Source organism: Triticum urartu, chromosome 6A (genome assembly GCF_056163025.1).
Source record: "Triticum urartu cultivar PI428250 chromosome 6A, HENAU_Tu73, whole genome shotgun sequence".
Classification (NCBI taxonomy): domain Eukaryota; kingdom Viridiplantae; phylum Streptophyta; class Magnoliopsida; order Poales; family Poaceae; genus Triticum; species Triticum urartu.
In genome coordinates this window covers 481,565,153-481,589,688 of record NC_141878.1, presented here as the reverse complement: position 1 = coordinate 481,589,688, position 24,536 = coordinate 481,565,153, and positions in this window count along the sequence as shown.

Genomic DNA, 24,536 nt, shown 5'->3' with positions numbered 1-24,536 from the left:
GAGATAGTAGCTTCTTTTTGTGAATCTTTTGCTACTTATGTTGATCTCCCTAAGGAGAAGTGGTTTAAGTATCATCCTCCCATAGAAGTAAAAGTAGCTGCACCTATTAAAGTTGAAGAAAAGACTGTCACTTATAATGATCCTATTGTTCCTACTTCTTATATTGAGAAACCACCTTTCCCTGTTAGAATAAAGGATCATGCTAAAGCTTCAACTGTTGTTCGTAAAAGCAATATTAGAACTTATACACCTCCTGAACAAGTTAAAGTAGAACCTAATATTGCTATTGTTAAAGATCTCTTGTCTGATAATATTGATGGGCATGTTATTCAGTTCGAAGGTGAAACTGCTAGAATTGCTAAACCTTGTGCTAAAGATAAACATAGACCTGTGGTAGGTGTGCCTGTTATTTCTGTTAAAATAGGAGATCATTGTTATCATGGCTTATGTGATATGGGTGTGAGTGCTAGTGTTATACCGCATACTTTATACGAAGAAATTAAGAATGAAATTGCACCTGTTGAGTTAGAAGATATTGATGTTACTATTAAACTTGCCAATAGAGATACTATTTCACCAATTGGAATTGTTAGAGATGTTGAAGTATTGTGTGGGAAAACTAAATATCCTGCTGATTTTCTTGTTCTTGGTTCTCCACAAGATAGTTTTTGTCCCATTATATTTGGTAGACCCTTCTTAAATACTGTCAATGCTACCATAGACTGCACTAAGAATGTTGTTACTGTTGGCTTGGATGATATGGTTCATGAGTTTAATTTCTCTAAATTTAGTAAACAACATCGTGAGGAAGAATTACCTAGTAAGGATGAAATTATTGGTCTTGCTTCTATTGCCATACCTCCTAGTGATCCTTTAGAACACTATTTCCTAGACCATGAAAATGATATGTTCATGAATGAAAGAAGGGAAATAGATGAAGTATTCTTTAAACAAGAACCTATTCTGCATCACAACTTTCCTGTTGAAATCTTAGGGGATCCTCCTCCACCCAAGGGTGATCCCGTGTTTGAGCTTAAACCTTTGCCAAATAATTTTAAATATGCTTATCTTGATGAAAAGAAGATATATCCTGTTATTATTAGTGCTAACCTTTCAGAGCATGGAGAAGAAAGATTATTGAAAACTCTGAAGAAGCACCGTGCTGCTATTGGATATACTCTTGATGATCTTAAGGGCATTAGTCCCACTCTATGTCAACATAAAATAAATTTGGAAGCAGATGCCAAACCAGTTCGTGATGCTCAACGACGTCTGAATCCTAAAATGAAAGAAGTGGTAAGAAAAGAAATACTAAAGCTTCTGGAGGCAGGTATAATCTATCCCGTTGCTGATAGTGAGTGGGTAAGTCCTGTCCATTGTGTCCCTAAGAAGGGAGGTATTACTGTTGTTCCTAATGATAAAGATGAATTGATTTCACAAAGAATTATCACAGGTTATAGGATAGTAATTGATTTCCGCAAATTAAATAAAGCTACTAAGAAAGATCATTACCCCTTACCTTTTATTGATCAAATGCTAGAAAGATTATGCAAACATACACACTATTTCTTTCTAGATGGTTATTCTGGTTTCTCTCAAATACCTCTGTCGGCTAGAGATCAATCAAAGACTACTTTTACATGCCCTTTTGGTACTTTTGCTTATAGATGTATGCCTTTTGGTTTATGTAATGCACCTGCTACCTTTCAAAGATGCATGATGGCTATATTCTCTGACTTTTGTGAAAAGATTCGTGAGGTTTTTATGGACGACTTTTCCGTCTATGGTTCCTCTTTTGATGATTGCTTGAGCAATCTTGATCGAGTTTTGCAGAGATGTGAAGAAACTAATCTTGTCTTGAATTGGGAAAAGTGCCACTTTATGGTTAATGAAGGTATTGTCTTGGGGCACAAAGTTTCTGAAAGAGGTATTGAAGTTGATAAAGCCAAGGTTGGTGCTATTGAAAAGATGCCATGTCCCAAGGACATCAAAGGTATAAGAAGTTTCCTTGGTCATGCCGGATTTTACAAGAGGTTCATTAAGTACTTCTCAAAAATTTCTTGGCCTCTGACTAATTTATTGCAAAAAGATATACCATTTGTCTTTGATGATGATTGTGTAGAAGCATTTGAAATACTTAAGAAAGCATTAGTCTCTGCACCTGTTGTTCAGCCACCTGATTGGAACCTACCCTTTGAAATTATGTGTGATGCTAGTGATTATGTTGTAGGTGCTGTTCTAGGGCAAAGAGTTGATAAGAAATTAAATGTTATTCATTATGATAGTAAGACCCTAGACAATGCTCAAAGAAATTATGCTACTACTGAAAAAGAACTCTTAGCAGTTTTATTTGCTTGTGATAAGTTCAGATCTTATATTGTTGATTCTAAAGTAACTATTCAAACTGATCATGCTGCTATTAAATATCTTATGGAAAAGAAAGATGCTAAACCTAGACTTATTAGATGGGTTCTCTTGCTACAAGAATTTGATTTGCATATTGTTGATAGAAAGGGAGCTGAGAGCCCCGTTGCAGAAAACTTGTCTAGGTTAGAAAATATTCTTGACGACCCACTACCTATTAATTATAGCTTTCCTGATGAACAATTAAATGTTATAAGTACTTCTTGTAGTACTCCATGGTATGCTGATTATGCTAATTATATTGTTGCTAAGTTTATACCACCTAGTTTCACATACCAGCAAAAGAAAAAGTTTTTCTATGATTTAAGAAATTACTTTTGGGATGACCCACATCTTTATAAAGAAGGAGTAGATGGTGTTATTAGACATTGTGTACCTGAGCATGAACAGGAACAGATCCTACGCAAGTGTCATTCCTAGTCTTATGGAGGACACCACGCTGGAGATAGAACTGCACATAAGGTATTGCAATCTGGTTTTTATTGGCCTACTCTCTTCAAGGATGCCCGTAAGTTTGTCTTGTCTTGTGATGAATGTCAAAGAATTGGTAATATTAGTAGACGTCAAGAAATGCCTATGAATTATTCTCTAGTTATTGAACCGTTTTATGTTTGGGGCTGCGATTATATGGGACCTTTTCCTGCCTCTAATGGATACACACATATTTTAGTTGATGTTGATTACGTTACTAAGTGGGTAGAAGCTATTCCAACTAGTAGTGCTGATCATAACACTTCTATTAAAATGCTTAAGGAAGTTATTTTCCCGAGGTTTGGAGTCCCTAGATATTTAATGACTGATGGTGGTTCACACTTTATTCATGGTGCTTTCCGTAAAATGCTTGCTAAATATGATGTTAATCATAGAATTGCATCCCCCTATCACCCATAGTCTAGTGGTCAAGTAGAGTTCAGCAATAGAGAGCTCAAATTAATTTTGCAAAATACTGTTAATAGGTCTAGAAAGAATTGGTCTAAGAAACTTGATGATGCATTATGGGCTTATAGAACTGCATACAAAAATCCTATGGGTATGTCTCCGTATAAAATGGTTTATGGAAAAGCATGTCACTTACCTCTCAAACTACAACATAAGGCATATTGGGCTATTAAAGAGCTCAACTATGATTTTAAACTTGCCGGTGAAAAGAGATTATTTGATATTAGCTCACTTGATGAATGGAGAACCCAAGCTTATGAAAATGCCAAGTTGTTTAAAGAAAAAGTTAAAAGATGGCATGACAAAAGGATACAATAGCGTGAGTTTAATGTAGGTGATTATGTATTGCTATACAACTCTCGTTTAAGATTTTTTTGCAGGAAAACTTCTCTCTAAATGGGAAGGCCCCTATGTTATCGAAGAGGTCTATCGTTCCGGTGCCATAAAAATCAACAATTTCGAGGGCACAAATCCGAAGGTGGTAAACGGTCAAAGAATTAAACATTATATCTCAGGTAATCCCATAAATGTTGAAACCAATATTATTGAAACCATAACCCCGGAGGAATACATAAGAGACACTTTCCGGAATGTTTCAGACTCCGAAAAGGAATAGGTATGTGGTACGGTAAGTAAACTGACTCCAAAACAATTTTAAGGCAATATTTCTCCGTTTTGGAATATTTAGAAAAATAGAAAAATAAGTAGCAGTCCGGGAAGGACACGAGGGCCTCACGAGGGTGGTGGGCGCGCCCTACCCCCCTGGCGCGCCCCCTACCTCGTGAGCACCTCGTGTGCCTTCCGGACTCCGTTTTCTTGCACGTTACGTATTTTGGTCGGTAAAAATTCATTATATAATCTTCCGGGGGTTTTGACTCCCGTATCATGCAAAAATCTCCTGTCTTTGTTTTGAGCTGTTTTTCTGACAGATCTAGATTATCATGACGTCCCCAAGTGCTTCCAAGGACAAGTTCTTCGAGAAGGTCATCAACCCTTACCTCGCGGAGGTGCTGCGACACCCTCAAACCATTGAGATGCGTGATGGGTTGTTGCACATCAGTGATGTTGAGGGACCAAAGGGAACCGGAAGCGTGGAGACGAGGCTCGAAGCAATGGAGCAATAAATTTTCAAGTGTCAGGGGATGGTGGAGCGTGGAATCAATGCTAGCCACACGATGCTCGCGGAGTTCACTAACAACTACAAGCCGGATGCCAAGAACACCGAGAGGCCATCTTTAAGCTATATGAGAAGATCGAGCACCTCCAAGCCCAAATCTATGACCTGCAAAACCAAAACTGTGAGTATGAATATAGATTCAAAAGAATGAGTTTGGCTGCAGATTTGAGGATTCTGGAGACTCGATCATCCTTCTATGATGGTGAACCTATGCCTTGGAAGATGGATGACAAGCCCGCATCATCAACAACACCTCCACCTTCTTCATCGACAAAGGAGATATAATCACATGGGTATGGGCACTCCCCTTGGCAACTGCCAAGCATGGGGGAGGTGCCCCGGTATCGTATCACAATCACAACTCCTATCTTTACCTTTTTCTTAGTTTGATCCTATTAGTAGTATCTTGATCTAGTAGAATAAAGTTTATGGCATGATCTAGTTTTGAGTTTTGCTTTATGATCTCTCTATGTAATCGAGTCCGTGAGCTATATATAATAAAGATTAGTATTGAGTCAAGGTCTTGATTATTTTGCCATGATCTTGGGTGAATAAAAGAAAAGAGAAAAGAATAAAAAGAAACAAAAAGTTCATGTTGATCTTATTGAGAGTAATGACTTCACATAGAAAGAGTATGATGATTAAAAGTTGTTGGGAGTTGGCAGACATAGCTTTGGTCATTGTTGCAATTAATAGGAAGTAATAAGGAAGGAGAGATTTTCACATATAGATATATTATCATTGACATCTTTTATGATTGGGAGCACTCATTAAAATATGACATGCTAAAGAGTTGATGTTGGACAAGGAACACGACGTAATGAGTCATGTCTTTCTTATATCTGAGATAAAGTATGTTGTCATGGATCCTCTAACTTGTTGAGCTTGCCTTTCCCCCTCATGCTAGCCAAATTCTCAGCACCAAGTAGAAATACTACTTGTGCTTCCAAACACCCTTAAACCAGTTTTGCCATGGGAGTCCACCATATCTACCTATGGATTGAGTAAGATCCTTCAAGTAAGTTGTCATCGGTGCAAAGCAATAAAAATTGCTCTAAATATGTATGATTGATTGGTGTGGGAGAAATAAGCTTTATACGATCTTGTGATGTGGAAGTAATAAAAGCGACGGACTGCATAATAAAGGTTCATATCACAAGGGGCAATATAAAGTGATGTTCTTTCGCATTGAGATTTTGTGCATCCAACCATAAAAGCGCATGGCAACCTCTGCTTCCCTCTACGAAGGGCCTATCCTTTATTATTATCTTCTACCTTATGCAAGAGTCATGGTGATCTTCACCTTTTCTTTTTCATTTTATCCTTTGGCAAGCTCAACATGTTGGAAAGAACATGATATATATATATATATATATATATATATATCTAATTGGATGTAGGGGAGCATGAACCATTATTGTTGACATTACCCTTGAGGTAAAAGGTTGTGGTGCAAAACTATAAGCCCCTATATTTCTCTGTGTCCGATTAAAACTCTATAACCACAAGTATCGCGTGAGTGTTAGCAATTATGGAGGACTAAATGATAGTTGAGTATGTGGACTTGCTTTTTAGCTCTGACATAGACTCTTTCCGATGTTATGATAAATTGCAATTGCTTCAATGACTGAGATTATAGTTTGTCGGAGCCCAATAAGGTTTATGATTTATACTCTTGCATTATGAATAGATCATCACTTGAACATAAGTACTCATATGACAAAATCTATATATGTTGTTGTTATGAGAATAATCATGATGCCTTCATGTCCGTATTTTATTTTTATCGACGCCTCTACCTCTAAACATGAGGACATATTTATTGTTATCGGCTTTTCGCTTGAGGACAAGCGAGGTCTAAGCTTGGGGGAGTTGATACGTCCATTTTGCATCATGCTTTTATATCGATATTTATCGCATTATGGACTGTTATTTCACTTTATGTCACATTACTTATGGCTATTCTCTCCTATTTTACAAGGTTTACATAAGGAGGGAGAATGTCGACAGCTGGAATTCTGCTCTGGAAAAGGAGCAAATATTAGAGACATATTCTGCGCAACTCCAAAAGTCCTGAAACTCCACGGAACATCTTAAAAGAAATAAAGAAAAATCCACGTCAAAGATGAAGGCCAGGGGGCCCACACCCTGCTCACGAGGGTGGGGGGCGCGCCCCCTACCTCGTGGGCCCCCTGGTGGCTCTCCGACGCCCATCTTCTCCTATACGAGGTCTTTCGATGAGAAAAAAAATAGGAAGGAACTTTTCGGGACGAGACTCCGCCGCCACGAGGCGGAACCTTGGCGGACACAATGAACATGACTTACCCACTGACTATCAGCAACGGGATAAATTATACCTGCCCCGAGGAGCTTTAATATTTCCTTTCTTACCACTTCTTTCATCTTAGGATTCAGCCGTCGTTGGTGATCAATAACTGGTTTGGCGTCTTTCTCCAAATTTATTTTGTGTTGACATAGAGTGGGACTAATGCCCTTAAGATCATCAAGAGTATATCCAATAGCAGCACGGTGCTTCTTCAGAGTTTTCAATAATTTCTCTTCCTCCTTCTCTGAAAGGTTAGCACTAATAATAACAAGATATATTTTCTTTTCATCAAGATAAGCATATTTAAGAGTATCAGGTAATGGTTTAAGCTCAAACACAGTATCACCCTTGGGTGGAGGAGGATCCCCTAGGATTTCAACAGGCAAATTGTGTTTCAGAATAGCTCCCTGTTTAAAGAATACTTCATCTATTTCCCTTCTTTCATTCATAAACATATCATTCTCATGGTCTAGAAAATATTGTTCGAAAGGATCATTAGGAGGCACATCAATATAAGCAAGACCAATAATTTCATCTTTACTAGGCAATTCTTCATCACGGGGTTGTCTATGAAATTTATAAAAATTAAAATCATGAGACATATCATCCAAACCAATAGTAACAACATCCTTCTTGCAATCTATCTTAGCATTAACAGTGTTCAAGAAGGGTCTACCAAATATAATGGGACAAAAGCTATCTTGAGGGGAACCAAGAACAATAAAATCAGCAGGATATTTAGCCTTCCCACACAAGACTTCAACGTCTCTAACAATTCCAATTGGTGAAATAGTATCTCTATTAGCATGCTTAATGGTAACATCGATATCTTCTATCTCAGATGGTGCAATATCATGCATAATTTCTTTGTATAAGGAAATAGGTATTGCACTAGCACTAGCACCCATATCACACAAGCCATGATAACAATGATCTCCTATTTCAACAGGAATAACAGGCATGCCTACCACAGGTCTATGTTTATCTTTAGCACCAGGTTAGCAATTCTAGCAGTCTCATCACAAAAGTAAATAACATGACCATCAATATTATCAGCCAAGAGATCTTTAACCATAGCAATATTAGGTTAAACTTTAACTTGCTCAGGGGGTTTATAAGTTCTAATATTACTTTTATGAACCACAGTTGAAGCTTTAGCATGATCCTTTATTCTAACAGGGAAATGTGGTTTCTCAACATATGCAGTAGGAACAACAGGATCATCATAAGTGATAGTTTTTTCTTCAACTTTAATAGGTGCAAATACATTTGTTTCAATGGGAGGATTATATTTAAACCACTTCTCCTTAAGGAGATCAACATGAGTAGCAAAAGATTCACAGAAAGAAGCTACTATCTCAGAGTCAAGTCATATTTAGTGCTAAATTTACGGAAAACATCGGTATCCATAAAAGATTTAACACAATCAAACTTAGGTGTTATACCTGACTCCTTACCTTCGTCGAGATTCCAATCTTCAGAGTTGCGTTTAATTCTCTCCAATAAATTCCATTTGAATTCAATAGTCGTCATCATAAAGGAACCAGTACAAGAAGTATCGAGCATGGAGCGATTGTTGTCAGAAAGCCGAGAATAAAATTTTTGAATAATCATTTCTCTTGAGAGCTCATGATTGGGGCATGAATATAACATTGACTTAAGCCTCCCCCAAGCTTAAGCGATGCTTTCTCCTTCGCGAGGCCAAAAATTATATATATAATTACGATCAGGATGAACAAGATGCATAGGATAAAACTTTCGATGGAATTCCAATTTCAACCGTTTGTAGTCCCATGATCCCATATCATCACATAGCCTATACCATGTCAATGCATCTCCCTTCAAAGATAAAGGGAAGACCTTCTTCTTGATAATATCATCGGGCATACCTGCAAGCTTAAATAATCCACAAACTTCATCCACATAGATTAAGTGTAAGTCGGGATGCAATGTTCCGTCTCCTGCAAAAGGATTAGCTAGCAGTTTCTCTATCATACCCGAAGGAATTTCAAAGTAAACATTTTCAGTAGGTTCAGTAGGTTGAGGGGTAACTAATTGTGGTTCCAGACGAGGTGAAGATACCCCGAACAAACCCCTCAAAGGATTATGTTCCATAGTAACAAGTGACAGTAAATTTCATCACACTATATACATTTTTCCTTACCAAATTCCACCTACCAAAGGTGCTTCACTCCCCGGCAACGGCGCCAGAGAAGAGTCATGATGACCCGCAAGTATAGGGGATCTATCATAGTCCTTTCAATAAGTAAGAGTGTCGAACCCAACGAGGAGCAGAAGGAAATGATAAGCGGTTTTCAGCAAGGTATTCTCTGCAAGCACTGAAATTATCGGTAACAAATAGTTTTATGATAAAGTAATTAGTAACGAGTAGCAAGTAATAAAAGTAAATAAGGTGTAGCAAGATGGCCCAATCCTTTTTATAGCAAAGGATAAGTCTGGACAAACTCTTATATGAAGGAAAGCGCTCCCGAGGACACATGGGAATTATCGTCAAGCTAGTTTTCATCATGATCATATGATTCGCGTTCGGTACTTTGATAATTTGATATGTGGGTGGACCGGTGCTTGGGTGCTGTCCTTACTTGGACAAGCATCCCACTTATGATTAACCCCTATTGCAAGCATCCGCAACTACAACAGAAGTATTAAGGTAAACCTAACCATAGCATGAAACATATGGATCCAAATCAGCCCCTTACGAAGCAACGCATAAACTAGGGTTTAAGCTTCTGTCACTCTAGCAACCCATCATCTACTTATTACTTCCCAATGCCTCCATCTAGGCCCAAACAATGGTGAAGTGTCATGTAGTCGACGTTCACATGACACCACTAGAAGGATGACAACATACATGTCATCAAAATATCAAACGAATACCAAATTCACATGACTACTAATAGCAAGACTTCTCCCATGTCCTCAGGAACAAACATAACTACTCACAAAGCATATTCATGTTCATAATTAGAGGGATATTAATATGCATAATGGATCTGAACATATGATCTTCCACCAAGTAAACCAACTAGCATCAACTACAAGGAGTAATCAACACTACTAGCAACCCACAGGTACCAATCTGAGGTTTGGATACAAAGATTGGATACAAGAGATGAACTAGGGTTTGAGATGAGATGGTGCTGGTGAAGATGTTGATGGAGATTAACCCCCTCCCGATGAGAGGATTGTTGGTGATGACGATGGTGATGATTTCCCCCTCCCAGAGGGAAGTTTCCCCGGCAGAACAGCTCTCCCGGAGCCCAAGATTGGTTCCGCCAAGGTTCCGCCTCGTGGCGGTGGAGTTTCGTCCCGAAAGCTTGCTTATGATTTTTTCCTCGATGAAAGACTCCATATAGCAGAAGATGGCCATAGGAGGGCCACCAGGGGCCCATGAGGCAGGGGGCACGCCCAGGGGGTAGGGCGCGCCCCCACCCTCGTGGCTGGTAGGTGGCCCCCCTCTGGTACTTCTTGCGCTCTGTATTTTTTATATATTCTGAAAATAACTTCCGTGAAGTTTCAGGACTTTTGGAGCTGTGCAGAATAGGTCTATAATATTTGCTCCTTTTCCAGCCTAGAATTCCAGCTGCCGGCATTCTCCCTCTTTATGTAAACCTTGTAAAGTAAGAGAGAATAGGCATAAGTATTGTGACATAATGTGTAATAATAGCCCATAATGCAATAAAATATCAATATAAAAGCATAATGCAAAATGGAAGTATCACCGGTCAGCCCATACGTTTGAGGTCCGTTTGAGGCGTCCGTCTAGATCAAAAAAAATATGACCGATCAGCCCGCCCGGACGTATGAGGCGGGTTTGAGAGGTCCGAATGCAGATGCTCTTAGCAGGCTGATAACTGAGGCACGAGTTTTCTTTATCCAGATTGATACTAGTAACCAGGACGTTAACTGAAAACAGACAATGTCAGCCAATTCGAACAGTTCTTGCCGGATTGTCTAGTGTAGTTCTAAAGAAGCTGACTCTCTTAATTAATTAGAAAAGAAACCAAGGCTGCTGCTTTTCGTCAGAAAGATTTCTTATTTTCCCCTTTCATCAACATCGCGCCAAGTGCAATGTTTCTCTCATATAACGTGTAGTATTTATTCTGAATCTATTCGATCTCATGGTGTGCCTGCTCATCAGAGTTTGCTTTTGTTGCCACTTCTGAATCTGATGATTGACTCCATCTTTGTATCTACCATTGTACTTCATCTCTGTATCTATACTAAACTAAAGAAGCACTGCCATTTCAGGCTAGCGTGCATGGTTGCATAGTTGGTATTATGTACTAGACGCTTACGCGTCATTTCTTAAGATGTCCCCATTCGCGTCATTTGTAATTCATCCAACAGTTTCAACGCCCTTATAAAAGGAACACCTATGCCCCCGTTCGCGTCAAGTTAATCGTGAGGACGATCACAAAAGTAGGTAAGAACAACAAAGCTTGGACGCCTCATGTTTACCAGCGCAGTTCCTATGTTTATTGACAGTTTCTTGCCCCCTTCCATCACAATCACAACTGATCTTCCAGATTCTGCGCGGCCATCAGCGGCTCAATTATAAGTAAAAGGAAATTTTCTTTTGAGTTTGTAGCCCTAAACCAAGAGTTTAACAAACGTAATTAACTCGGGGTCCCACTAGTCAGCGCCTCAGTGGCTAGTTAACGGAGTCATTAGCGACTAATTAAACAGGGACACGTCAACCGTCCTGGGTTATCCGCCGGCGACCATCCCGCATTGTGGAGTACCATGGAGAGTGCTACGAAGCGCTAGAACGCTGGCTAAGGGGCTCTTAGGCCTCCTGGGAGCATCAAGAGCTCGGCTTCGCGCTCGGTTTGATCAGCAGGGATGGCTAGCAATGGCGAGTGATGTAACATCCCAAATTTTTAATTTGGAATGTTATACATTAGATCATCATTGCATAGCATATTTTATTTTTGCATTTTGGTTGATCCTAGAAAATTATACGCAACTCAAGGACCCATGGAGAGAGTTCGGGATTTCGTTATTTTCATATTTGAGTTTTCTCAAATTTTGAGAATAGGATTATTTGATTTTATTTATTTTATCATCAATTATTTCTATTACAAAAATATGAGAGAGGGAATAAAATGACTTTCCCAAAATAGAGAAATATTGAGGATTTAATAATAAAATCAAACAAGATTTTATTTCGGAGTTTTTCGGTGTTTTATTTGAATTTAGGAAAAATGTGCGTTTTTCAAAATTGCATTTAGGCCCCAAATAAATGTTCACTTTGTCGGGCTTGATTTTAGAAGCCCGGGAAAATTTATTTCGGGATTTTTGGAGTTCGTTTAGTATTTCTTTTTATTTTTTTCAGAGCGGAAATAAATTAAAAAAAAACGAACCGACCTAGCAGGCCGTGTCCAACTAGGACTCTGGCCCGACTAGGCTTTATAAGCCGAGGCCCAGCCCCGAGGAACCCTAGCCGCCCCAGCCCCCAACCCTAGCTGCTGCCCTAGCCGCCGCCCGGTCCCGCCGCCGCCGCCGCCCGCCCGCGCCGCCGCCGCCACCCGCCCGCACCGCCGCCGCCGCTGCCCGTCGCCGCGCTGCCCCACGCCGCCATCGCCGGACGCCGCCGCCGCCTCCGAGGTTCGCCGCCGCGCCTCGTTTTTCATGCCTTCGGTTTAAAAAAACCAATCGGTTTTCGTCGGTTTAATAGATTTGGTTTTTTTAAATAGATCGGTTTTTCCGATTTATTTACTTTTAGCGAGCGTTCGTCGTTTTTCTTTTTCTCGGATTAAATCCGCGATTTTTCTGATCGCGATTCCTGATCCGATTTTCTTTTTAGTTTAACTTTTCGCTCGTTTATCGGAATCAGGCGATTCAAGCGCCTAGAGTTTCGTCTCGAAACCCTCTATCCGTTTAACCAACTTAAACAAGATTTTGCTACTGTAAAATTTGCCCTAGATCCAGATTACTAGAACGAAGTTGTTTTCTTCCGCCGTTTGACTTTCGTTGCTTCGTTCGATTTGATTCTTTTTGCCAATCGGAGTTCTTAAATTGAACCTTCTGGTTAGATCTCTTATTTGAGTTTTACCTGTGCATTAGTTGAGTACTTATTGTATGCTTGTTTGTTTGTCTGTGATAGAGTATCCGGAGTGCGCCGCCTGCTACCTCGAATCGCTAGGTTTCCCGGATCATCAGCAAGGCAAGTAACACTTTGATCATACCTTTTCTACTACCCAGTTTTATTGCATTAGATCAATCCTCACACATTGCATGATTAGGATCTAATTAAATTGTGGGATGGGAAGTAGATGAGGTAGTACCTATTACCTATTTATTATCAAACCTTTGGGAGTTACTTCTACGTTTGCTTATTATGCCATGCTATGCTAGTAGACGTGGATTGGGTGAGTGATATCCATGACAGATGTGAGATTGATAATTAATGGTTTATCTAAGGTGGCAACTTAAACACACATTTGGATGGATTGAGACACCTGGGTATTTCAGGACTTGCCTGTTTTCTTTTGGACCGCCACCCAGGCTCAAAGGGATCATGAGACTATTCATACTAGAAACCTCCGTGTGCAGCCACAAGCTATTATGGGCTCTAGCATAGTTGACTAAGTTGTGCGAACTCTTACAATGGTAGACTAGCAGATGTAGGGGATGTAGGTGGTACGGTCTACCCGATCGTAAGGTGCTAGCGCTTCTGAAAGACTATGTCTCGGTCATCCATCTTCTCAAACACCATGTAGTGTGAGAAAACAAACGGAGGCGATCGAGTCTTGTGGGGAAAAGTGCGCAAACCTCTGCAGAGTGTAACAAACTAATCATGGTTAGCCGTGTCCCCGGTTAAGGACATCTTGAGTATCTAGTACTTGGATTATCATGTGAATCTCAACATGTTACTCTAAATTAATTTTGTTGGGTTATGTTTAATGATGATGCTTAATTGGGATTGAGAATGCTGTCAACCATTCTCAATGTTTAACAACCACCTTGATAGTAATTAAAATTTTATTCCTTTGAAGTAGGGAAAAATTGGCTTTACGCAAAACCGTAACCATAGAGCTTTCCACTAGCCAAATATGCATATAGTATAGCTGTTTCATTCCATTACTCTCTATGTGTTACCTTGCCAGCATATTCCATGTGCTGACCCGTTTTCGGGCTGCAACGTTAATGTTGCGGACTTTTCAGATGACGATTAAGGAGTTTTAGGTCGTGGTTCTATACTCAGTGATGCCGTTGGAGTTGATGGACTCACTTATCTTCCAAGCCTTCCGCTGTTATCGTTATTAGATGGCCTTAATCCATATTTATTGTAATAAGTTCTCTTTTGAGACATTCGATGTAATAAGTGTGTGATTGCTAATCTGCTATAAATCCTCCGAGTACTGTGTGGTGTCAGCATTACTGATCCAGGGATGACACCGGAGCACAGAGATCAGACTGTTTGAGGTCTGGTCGCTACAGAGATGGTATCAGAGCACACGCTGACTGTAGGACACGACCACTAAGATAAAGACCTAGATCACTACTCACTCTCTTCTCTTCTGACCTCTCATCTTTTCTATTCTTTAGGATGGCGAATGCAAGGAACAAGTTTACGCAACCGGATGAAGATGCACCCTTTGGACGCCACTTGAAGGAAGTCACTAGATACCTGAACATAGGAGTACCAAGCTTCACGGGAACCTACAACGCCACTTTACCTGAAGAAGAGCGCTGGATGATTCAAGTTCAAGTTCCAGGAAGGACGTTCATGCCAGTCACTGAGCCCATAGAATTTTCTTGTGATGCACCAACTTGGAGTCTAGGAAAGAGCATGGCAGCTCACATCACCATGGGACGCATTGGAGAAGTCTACCGCAAGGATCTCAGGGATACTATCTACCAGATTTGTGGGCGCCGAGATGAACACTGGGAGATGATCAGCACCAGGAATGATAGATCAATTGCAGCTTTTATCCAAGAGTTAAACCAGCACATTCGACGACAGGAGAACCAGATGTGCGCCGACATGATAGATCTGAAGAAGGCTAAGACCAGAATCAAGGAACTGGAGGAAGAACTCAAGGCTACACGTGAAGATTATGAAGAGGAAATTGAAGTATTGGTGGATAAAAATGCCGACCTAACAAAGAAGATTGGAATATTTATGGGAGGCCCGGCGCCAGTAGAGGAAGACGAAGAACCCAAGGAGATTAGCCCGGAAGACTACATCATCATCGACGACACCGACTCGAAAGCAGATAGTAGCGATGATGACTATGTTGATGAAGCTGGAGCAGATATTATGGAGTCCACAACCGTAGAATATTTCTAATAGACCACCTCACTAGTAGTAGTAGTCCACCATGTAAATATAGTAGTCCGAGCACTTTTGCGATAGTTAGATCGATTGTATGCCTTTGGTTGATTGATTGAAGTGAATTGTTTGCTTTTGCCTCATGTGCATATGGGTAGTGTTTTCTCTTTAGACCCTCTCTATTCTTATATCTCATCTTTTCTAAACCCTCAGATGCCTCCGAGATGTGACCCCGGATTTGCCTTTCCACCGGAGCTCACCCAGTTGATCCAGCAGCAGAACACATTGATGCAGTTGCTAGTCCAGAATCAGAATCAGGGGAACAACAACAACAACCCACCACCACCACCTGTTGACCACTTAGCCCGTTTTCTTAGGCTGAATCCGCCGGTGTTTTCCAGTAGCACCGGGCCGATAGTAGCAGATGATTGGCTCCGCAAGACAGCTAGGGAGTTGACCACAGTAGGATGCATAGATGCGGAGAAGGTGAAGTTTGCCGCACATCAGTTAGAAGGACCCGCAGCATCATGGTGGGAGAATTTCACAGCCACCTTCCTAGTCGACACTGTCACATGGGACCAGTTTCAGCAGGCTTTCCGTACTGCCCATGTTTCAGCAGGAGCTATGGCCATGAAGAAGCGTGAGTTTCGTAACTTGCGCCAAGGAGGACGGACAGTTGGCCAGTATGTGGAGGAGTTTAGTAAGCTAGCACGTCATGCCCCAGATGACGTTGCTACGGATGCAGCTAAACAAGAGAAGTTTCTGGAAGGACTGAATGATGAGTTGAGCATGCAGTTGATGGTAGCCACCTTCAACAACTACCAGGAGTTGGTAGATCGTGCTCTTATGATTGAAGGGAAGCAGCAGCAAATTGAGAATCGCAAGAGGAAGTATGGACAAGGAAAGTACAATTCAGGAGCTCAGCAGAAGCCACGTTTTACCCCTAGACCGGGAGGACATTTTCAGCATACCCATGGGGGAGGTAGCTCGCACAATCACAATGGCACTAAGAATGGTAATGGCAATGGAGGAAGCAACGGCCAGAACTGCACCAACCCATCAACCCCAGCCAAGAAGGACTTGAGCCAAGTCACTTGTTATAAGTGTTCGAAGCCAGGACATTATGCCAATGAATGTCCTGAAGGCCAAAATGGCAATGGAAGTTCTGGGAAGAAGCCGAACCCTTTCAACAGGGGACAGGTGAACCACGTTAGCGTGGAGGAGGTTGAAGCTCAGCCCGATGCAGTAATAGATAAGTTTTTGGTTAAGTCATTTACTGCACTCGTTCTTTTTGATACTGGTGCATCACATTCATACATCTCAAGGGGATTTGTGGATAAGTATAACCTACCAACCCAAGCCCTTAGGTCACCCATGTTAGTAACCTCGCCAGGAGCAGAGTATGTGGCTAGTCTATGGTGTGATCGGTTACCATTAAGGATTGGTAACTATGTTTTTCCCTCAGACCTAGTAGTATTGGAATCTCAAGGATTGGATGTGATATTAGGCATGGATTGGTTATCAAAGTATGAAGGGAATATTGAGTGTGCTAGTAAGTCAATTTTGCTTACCACACCAGAAGGGAGAAGGATCAAGTATGTATCCCGGCATGTGCCAAAGAGGACCCAAGCAAATTGCCTAACAGGAGTTGTGCAGGAGGAAGTACCAGTGGTAAGGGATTTCCCTGATGTATTTCCAGAAGAGTTGCCAGGCATGCCACCAGATAGAGATATTGAGTTTTTGATTGAGCTATTGCCAGGCACTGGGCCAATATCAAAGAGACCATATAGGATGCCAGCAAAGGATTTGGTGGAAATTAAGAAGCAGATTAAGGAGTTACTGGATAAGGGATATATTCTCCCAAGTTCTTCGCCTTGGGGATCGCCAGTACTTCTAGTGGAGAAGAAGGATGGATCGTTAAGGATGGTTGTTGATTATCGAGGATTGAACAAAGTAACGATCAAGAACAAGTACCCACTACCAATGATCAATGATCTGTTTGATCGATTGCAAGGAGCTAAAGTATTTTCCAAGATCGATTTGTGATCAGGATACCACCAGTTGAAGATTCGAGAACAGGATATTCCGAAGACAGCTTTTACCACCAGGTATGGGCTGTATGAGTATACCGTTATGTCATTTGGTCTGACTAACGCACCTGCCTATTTTATGAACATGATGAACAAAGTGTTTATGGAGTTTTCGGATAAGTTCGTCGTAGTGTTCATTGATGATATCCTGGTATTTTCGAAGAATGAAGAGGAGCATAAGGAGCATTTGCGTTTGGTACTTGGAAAGCTCAGAGAACACCAATTATATGCCAAGTTCAGCAAATGTGAGTTTTGGTTGAAGGAAGTAGGATTCCTCGGACACGTTATATCCGGAGAAGGTATAGTAGTAGATCCCGCTAAAGTTGAAACCGTGACCAAGTGGGAAGCCCCAACAACAGTTGGAGAGATCCGGAGTTTTCTTGGACTCGCAGGATACTACCGGAGGTTTATTGAGAATTTCTCAAAGATTGCGAAGCCTATGACGGAGTTGTTGAAGAAAGATACCAAGTTCATATGGACGGAGGAGTGTGAGGCTAGTTTTCAGGAGTTGAAGAAACGCTTGGTTACCTCACCAGTGTTGATTTTGCCAGACCAGACCAAAGATTATGAGGTGTATTGTGACGCTTCACGTCGAGGACTTGGAGCAGTGCTTATGCAGGAAGGGAGAGTTGTTTCATATGCCTCAAGACAACTGAAGCCCCATGAGTTGAATTATGCCATGCATGATTTGGATTTAGCAGCCGTAGTACATGCATTGAAGACATGGAGACATTTCCTCATTGGAAACCATTGTGAGGTGTACACGGATCATAAGAGTTTGAAGTACATTTTCACACAGAAGGAGTTGAATCTCAGACAAAGGAGATGGTTGGAGCTTATCAAAGATTATGATATGAAATTGCACTATCACCCCGGAAAGGCTAATGTAGTAGCTGACGCGTTAAGCCGTAAGAGCCATGTCAATACGTTAATGATGGGAGGGATACCCAAGGAGTTAGCAGAAAATCTTCGTGAACTATGTGTGGAAATAGTTCCGAGAGCCTATGTAGCAGCACTAGAGATTCAGTCAACTTTGATGGATAGAATCAGAGAAGCTCAGAAAACTGACAAAGAGATTGCCTCTATAAAGGAGAAACTGAGCAAAGGAAAAGCTAAAGGATTTCGTGAGGATGAGCACGATACCCTATGGTTTGAAGACCGTGTTTACGTGCCCATAACCCGGAGATCAGGAAGTTGATTTTGCAAGAGGCACATGATTCACCGTATTCCATTCACCCAGGGGATACCAAGATGTATTTGGATTTGAAGGATATTTTCTGGTGGACGGGAATGAAGAAGGATATTGCGGAGTATGTAGCAGTTTGTGATGTATGCCAGAGAGTAAAGGCAGAGCATCAGAAGCCAGCAGGATTGTTACAACCATTGCCGATACCCGAATGAAAGTGGGATAAGTTAGGCATGGATTTTATCACGGGATTGCCCAGGACTCGTTCAGGCTATGACTCAATTTGGGTTGTAGTTGATCGATTAACGAAAATAGCTCATTTCATCCCAAGTAAAGACCACTTACACCAGTGCTAAGTTGGCAAAGATATACATGACCAAGATCGTATGTCTGCATGGAGTTCCAAGGAGTATCGTATCAGATAGAGGAACCCAGTTTACCTCAAAGTTATGGAAGCAGTTGCATGAAACTTTGGGTACCAGGCTAGAGTTCAGTACAGCTTTTCATCCACAGACAGATGGACAGACCGAGAGAGTAAATCAGATTTTGGAGGATATGCTGAGAGCTTGTGCGCTAGATTATGGATCTAGTTGGGACGATAATTTGCCATATGCAGAGTTCTCTTACAACAACAGTTACCAAACCAGTTTGAAGATGGCCCCTTTCGAAGCTTTGTACGGAAGGAGGTGCAGGACACCGCTGTCGTGGGACGAAGTCGGAGACCGCCAGTTATTTGGACCTGACTTGATTAAAGAGTCTGAACAGAAGGTGAAATTGATTCGCGATAGGCTCAAGATAGCCCAGTCCAGACAGAAGAGTTATGCAGATTCTAAAGGCAAGGAGACAGTTTACGAAGTCGGAGATAGAGCTTATCTTCGAGTATCTCCACTTCGGGGAACAAAGCGTTTTGGAGTTAAAGGGAAGTTAGCGCCACGATTTGTAGGACTATATCGAGTTTTGGAACGTATGGGAGAAGTGGCCTACAAGTTGGAATTGCCCGAAGGATTGTCAGGAGTACATGATGTGTTCCACGTTTCTCAGTTAAAGAAGTGTCATGCGGAGATGGCTGACGTACCGTTGAGAGATACAGTGCCTTCGGAAACTATTCAGTTGGATAACGATTGGACCTACGAGGAGAAACCAGTTAAGATCCTCGAGTTTGCCAGCCGAGTTACTCGCAGCAAGGTTATCAAGTTTTGCAAGGTTCATTGGAGCCAACACACGAATGATGAAGCCACCTGGGAGCGAGAGGAAGATTTTCTCAAAGACCACCCTCACCTATTTTCTAGCCAACCCGAATCTCGAGGGCGAGATTCATCTTAAGGGGGGTAGATTTGTAACATCCTAAATTTTCAATTTGGAATGTTATACATTAGATCATCATTGCATAGCATATTTTATTTTTGCATTTTGGTTGATCCTAGAAAATTCTACGCAACTCAAGGACCCACGGAGAGAGTTGGGGATTTCGTTATTTTTATATTTGAGTTTTCTCAAATTTTGAGAATAGGATCATTTGATTTTATTTATTTTATCATCAATTATTTCTATTACAAAAATATGAGAGAGGGAATAAAATGACTTTCCCAAAATAGAGAAATATTGAGGATTTAATAATAAAATCAAACAAGATTTTATTTCGGAGTTTTTCGGTGTTTTATTTGAATTTAGGAAAAATGTGCGTTTTTCAAAATTGCATTTAGGCCCCAAATAAATGTTCACTTTGTCAGGCTTGATTTTAGAAGCCCAAGAAAATTTATTTCGGGATTTCTGGAGTCCGTTTAGTATTTCTTTTTATTTTTTCCGAGCGGAAATAAATTAAAAAAACGAACCGACCTAACGGGCCGTGTCCGACTAGGACTCTGGCCCGACTAGGCTTTATAAGCCGAGGCCCAGCCCCGGGGAATCCTAGCCGCCCCAGCCCCCAACCCTAGCCGCTGCCGCCGCCCACGCCGCCGCCGCCACCCGCCTGTGCCGCCGCCGCCGGTTCCCGTCGCCGCGCCACCCCGCGCCGCCGTCGCTGGACGCCGCCGCCGCCGCCGAGGTTCGCCGCCGCGCCTCGTTCGTGCCTTTGGTTTTAAAAAAAAGCCGATCGGTTTTCGTCGGTTTAATAGATTTGGTTTTTTTTAAATAGATCGGTTTTTATGGTTTATTTATTTTTAGCGAGCGTTCGTCGTTTTTCTTTTTCTCGGATTAAATCCGCGATTTTTCTGATCGCGATTCCTGATCCGATTTTCATTTTAGTTTAACTTTTCGCTCGTTTATCGGTATCAGGCGATTCAAGCGCCTAGAGTTTCGTCTCGAAACCCTCTATCCGTTTAACCAACTTAAACAAGATTTTGCTACTGTAAAATTTGCCCTAGATCCATATTACTAGAACGAAGTTGTTTTCTTCCGCCGTTTGACTTTCGTTGCTTCGTTCGATTTGATTCTTTTTGCCAACCGGAGTTCTTAAGTTGAACCTTCTGGTTAGATCTCTTATTTGAGTTTTACCTGTGCATTAGTTAAGTACTTATTGTATACTTGTTTGTTTGTCTGTGATAGAGTATCCGGAGTGCGCCGCTTGCTACCTCGAATCGCTAGGTTTTTCGGATCATCAGCAAGGCAAGTAACACTTTGATCATACCTTTTCTACTACCCAGTTTTATTGCATTAGATCAATCCTCACACATTGCATGATTAGGATCTAATTAAATTGTGGGATGGGAAGTAGATGAGGTAGTACCTATTACCTATTTATTATCAAACCTTTGGGAGTTACTTCTACGTTTGCTTATTATGCCATGCTATGCTAGTAGACGTGGATTGGGTGAGTGATATCCATGACAGATGTGAGATTGATAATTAATGGTTTATCTAAGGTGGCAACTTAAAGAACATCTGGGTGGATTGAGGCACCTGGGTATTCCAGGACTTGCCTGTTTTCTTTTGGACCGCCACCCAGGCTCAAAGGGATCATGAGGCTATTCATACTAGAAACTTCCGTGTGCAGCCACAAGCTATTATGGGCTCTAGCATAGTTGACTAAGTTGTGCGAACTCTTATAGTTGTAGACTAGCAGATGTAAGGGATGTAGGTGGTACGGTCTACCCGATCGTAAGGTGCTAGCGCTTCTGAAAGACTATGTCTTGGTCATCCGTCTTCTCAAACACCATGTAGTGCGAGAAAACAAACGGAGGCGATCGAGTCTTGTGGGGAAAAGTGCGCAAACCTCTGCAGAGTGTAACAAACTAATCATGATTAGCCGTGTCCCCGGTTAAGGACATCTTGAGTATCTAGTACTTGGATTATCATGTGAATCTCAACATGTTACTCTAAATTAATTTTTTGGGTTATGTTTAATGATGATGCTTAATTGGGATTGAGAATGCTGTCAACCATTCTCAATGTTTAACAACTACCTTGGTAGTAATTAAAATTTTATTCCTTTGAAGTAGGGAAAAATTGGCTTTACGCAAAACTGTAACCATAGAGCTTTCCACCAGCCAAATATGCATATAGTATAGCTATTTCATTCCATTACTCTCTGTGTGTTACCTTGCCAGCATATTCCATGTGCTGACCCGTTTTCAGGCTGCAACGTTAATGTTGCAGACTTTTCAGACGATGATTAAGGAGTTTTTAGGTCGTAGTTCTATACTCAGTGATGCCGTTGGAGTTGATGGACTCACTTATCTTCCAAGCCTTTCGCTGTTATCGTTATTAGATGGCCTTAAGCCATATTTATTGTAATAAGTTCTCTTTTGAGACATTCGATGTAATAAGTGTGTGATTGCTACTCTGCTATAAATCCTTCGAGTACTGTGTGGTGTCAGCATTACTGATCCAGGAATGACACCGGAGCACAGAGATCAGACTGTTTGAGGTCTGGTCGCTACAAGTGATAACCCACAAGTATAGGGGATCAATTGTAGTCTCTTTCGATAAGTAAGAGTGTCGAACCCAACGAGGAGCTAAAGGTAGAATAAATATTCCCTCAAGTTCTATCGACCACCGATACAACTCTACGCACACTTGGCGTTCGCTTTACCGAAAACAAGTATGAAACTAGAAGTACTTTGTAGGTGTTTTTGGGTAAGCTTGCAAGAAAGTAAAGAGCACGGAAATAAAGACTAGGGGCTGCTAAGATAAAGACACAACTAAATTAGCTTTAGTAAAGAGCTTTTGTCAACAAGAAAGTTATTTGTCCCTAGGCAATCGATAACTAGACCGGTAATCATTATTGCAATTTTATTTGAGGGAGAGGCATAAGCTAACATACTTTCTCTACTTGGATCATATGCACTTATGATTGGAACTCTAGCAAGCATCCACAACTTCTAAAGATTCATTAAGGTAAAACCCAACCATAGCATTAAAGCATCAAGTCCCCTTTATCCCATACGCAAACAACCTACTTACTCGGGTCTGTGCTTCTGTCACTCACGCCACCCACCATAAGCAAATCATAAGCATATTGCAAACCCTACAGCGGGAATCCCTCACACTTGCGCGACACGGAGAGCACCATAGGACAGCACCAATAATAAAACATACAACTCAAACCAATCACGATCATCAAATAGCCATTAGGGCAAAACAGATCTACTCAAACATCATAGGATAGCCATACATCATTGGGAAATAATATATAGCGTTGAGCACCATGTTTAAGTAGAGATTACAGCGGGTAAGAGAGAGGTTACACCGCTGCATAGAGGGGGGGAAGAGTTGGTGATGATGGCGGTGAAGTTGTTGGTGAAGATGGCGGTGATGATGATGGCCCCGGCAGTGCTCCGGCGCCACCGGAAGCAAGGGGGAGAGAGCCCCCCTTCTTCTTGTTCTTCCTTGACCTCCTCCCTAGATGGGAGAAGGGTTTCCCCTCTGGTCCTTGGCTCCCATGGCGTGGGAGGGGCGAGAGCCCCTCCGAGATTGGATCTATCTCTCTGTTTCTCTCTGGTTCTGCGTTCTGTTCTGACTCTGTTTCACCGTTTCGTATATATGTGAAGATCCGTAACTCCGATTGGCCTGAAACCTTCGCCGTGATTTTTTTCTGAATATTAGCTTTCTTGCGGCAAAAGAAGAGCGACAACCGCCTTACGGTGGGCTCACGAGGGTAGGGGCGCCCCCCTTCCTCGTGACCACCTCGGGCACTGGTTCGCGTTGATTTTCCTTCCGAATTTTCCATATTTTCCAAAAATAGGCTCCGTCCGTTTTTATCCCGTTTGGACTCCGTTTGATATGGATATTCTGCGAAACCAAAAACATGCAACAGACAGGAACTGGCACTGGGCACCGGATCAATATGTTAGTCCCAAAAATAGTATAAAAAGTTGCCAAAAAGTATATGAAAGTTGAATAATGTTGGCATGGAACAATCAAAAATTATAGATACGACGGAGACGTATCAGCGAGCTACGCGGCGGCGGCTGCGAGATCTCGGCCATGGCGGAATAGCTAGCTAGGGTTCGAGCGCGAGAAGGGGAACATGAGGAAAACGGAGAGGGGATCATGGCGCATCCGCTGGCGTCGGCGGCGAGCTTGGGGATGCGTTGACGGTGGCGGATCGACGCCGGCGTTCGGTGAACCGAGGCGGTAGTGACAAGCTCAAAGGCTCGCTGTGGTGCTCCCGGGCTCGTGTTGATCGTTGAGGATATGCAACGTGGCTCGCCGGAGCTTTTAGACAACTTCGGGAGGCGAGGCGACGGTGGTAGACGCGGTTCGGGGAAGAGAGCAGAGGAGGACGGGATAGTCACGGGCCAGGGGAAAGAGAGAGCTGGGTCGAGGGCCCAGTTGGGCCTCAACTTAGTTTTTCAGGGTGGCCGGTGCGGTGCGGGACGTAAAATCCATCGCTGCGCAGATTAGTACCGTATCGGAAGTTTAATTAGGACGTGACCAGTTTATTATATGGACTCTACCTATTGCATCGCCAACACGGGGATAATGCATGGCTGTTAGCTGCGAAAGATATCAAAGAGCACAAATAAAAGAGGCCACTGAGTCCAACCCGTGACCCAGCACCAAAAGGTGCACACGGACGAAAAGATGGCCTCCGAGCCCATCCGTGACCCAGCACCGATAAATGCGCACGGACCAAAACAAATGCAGTGAAA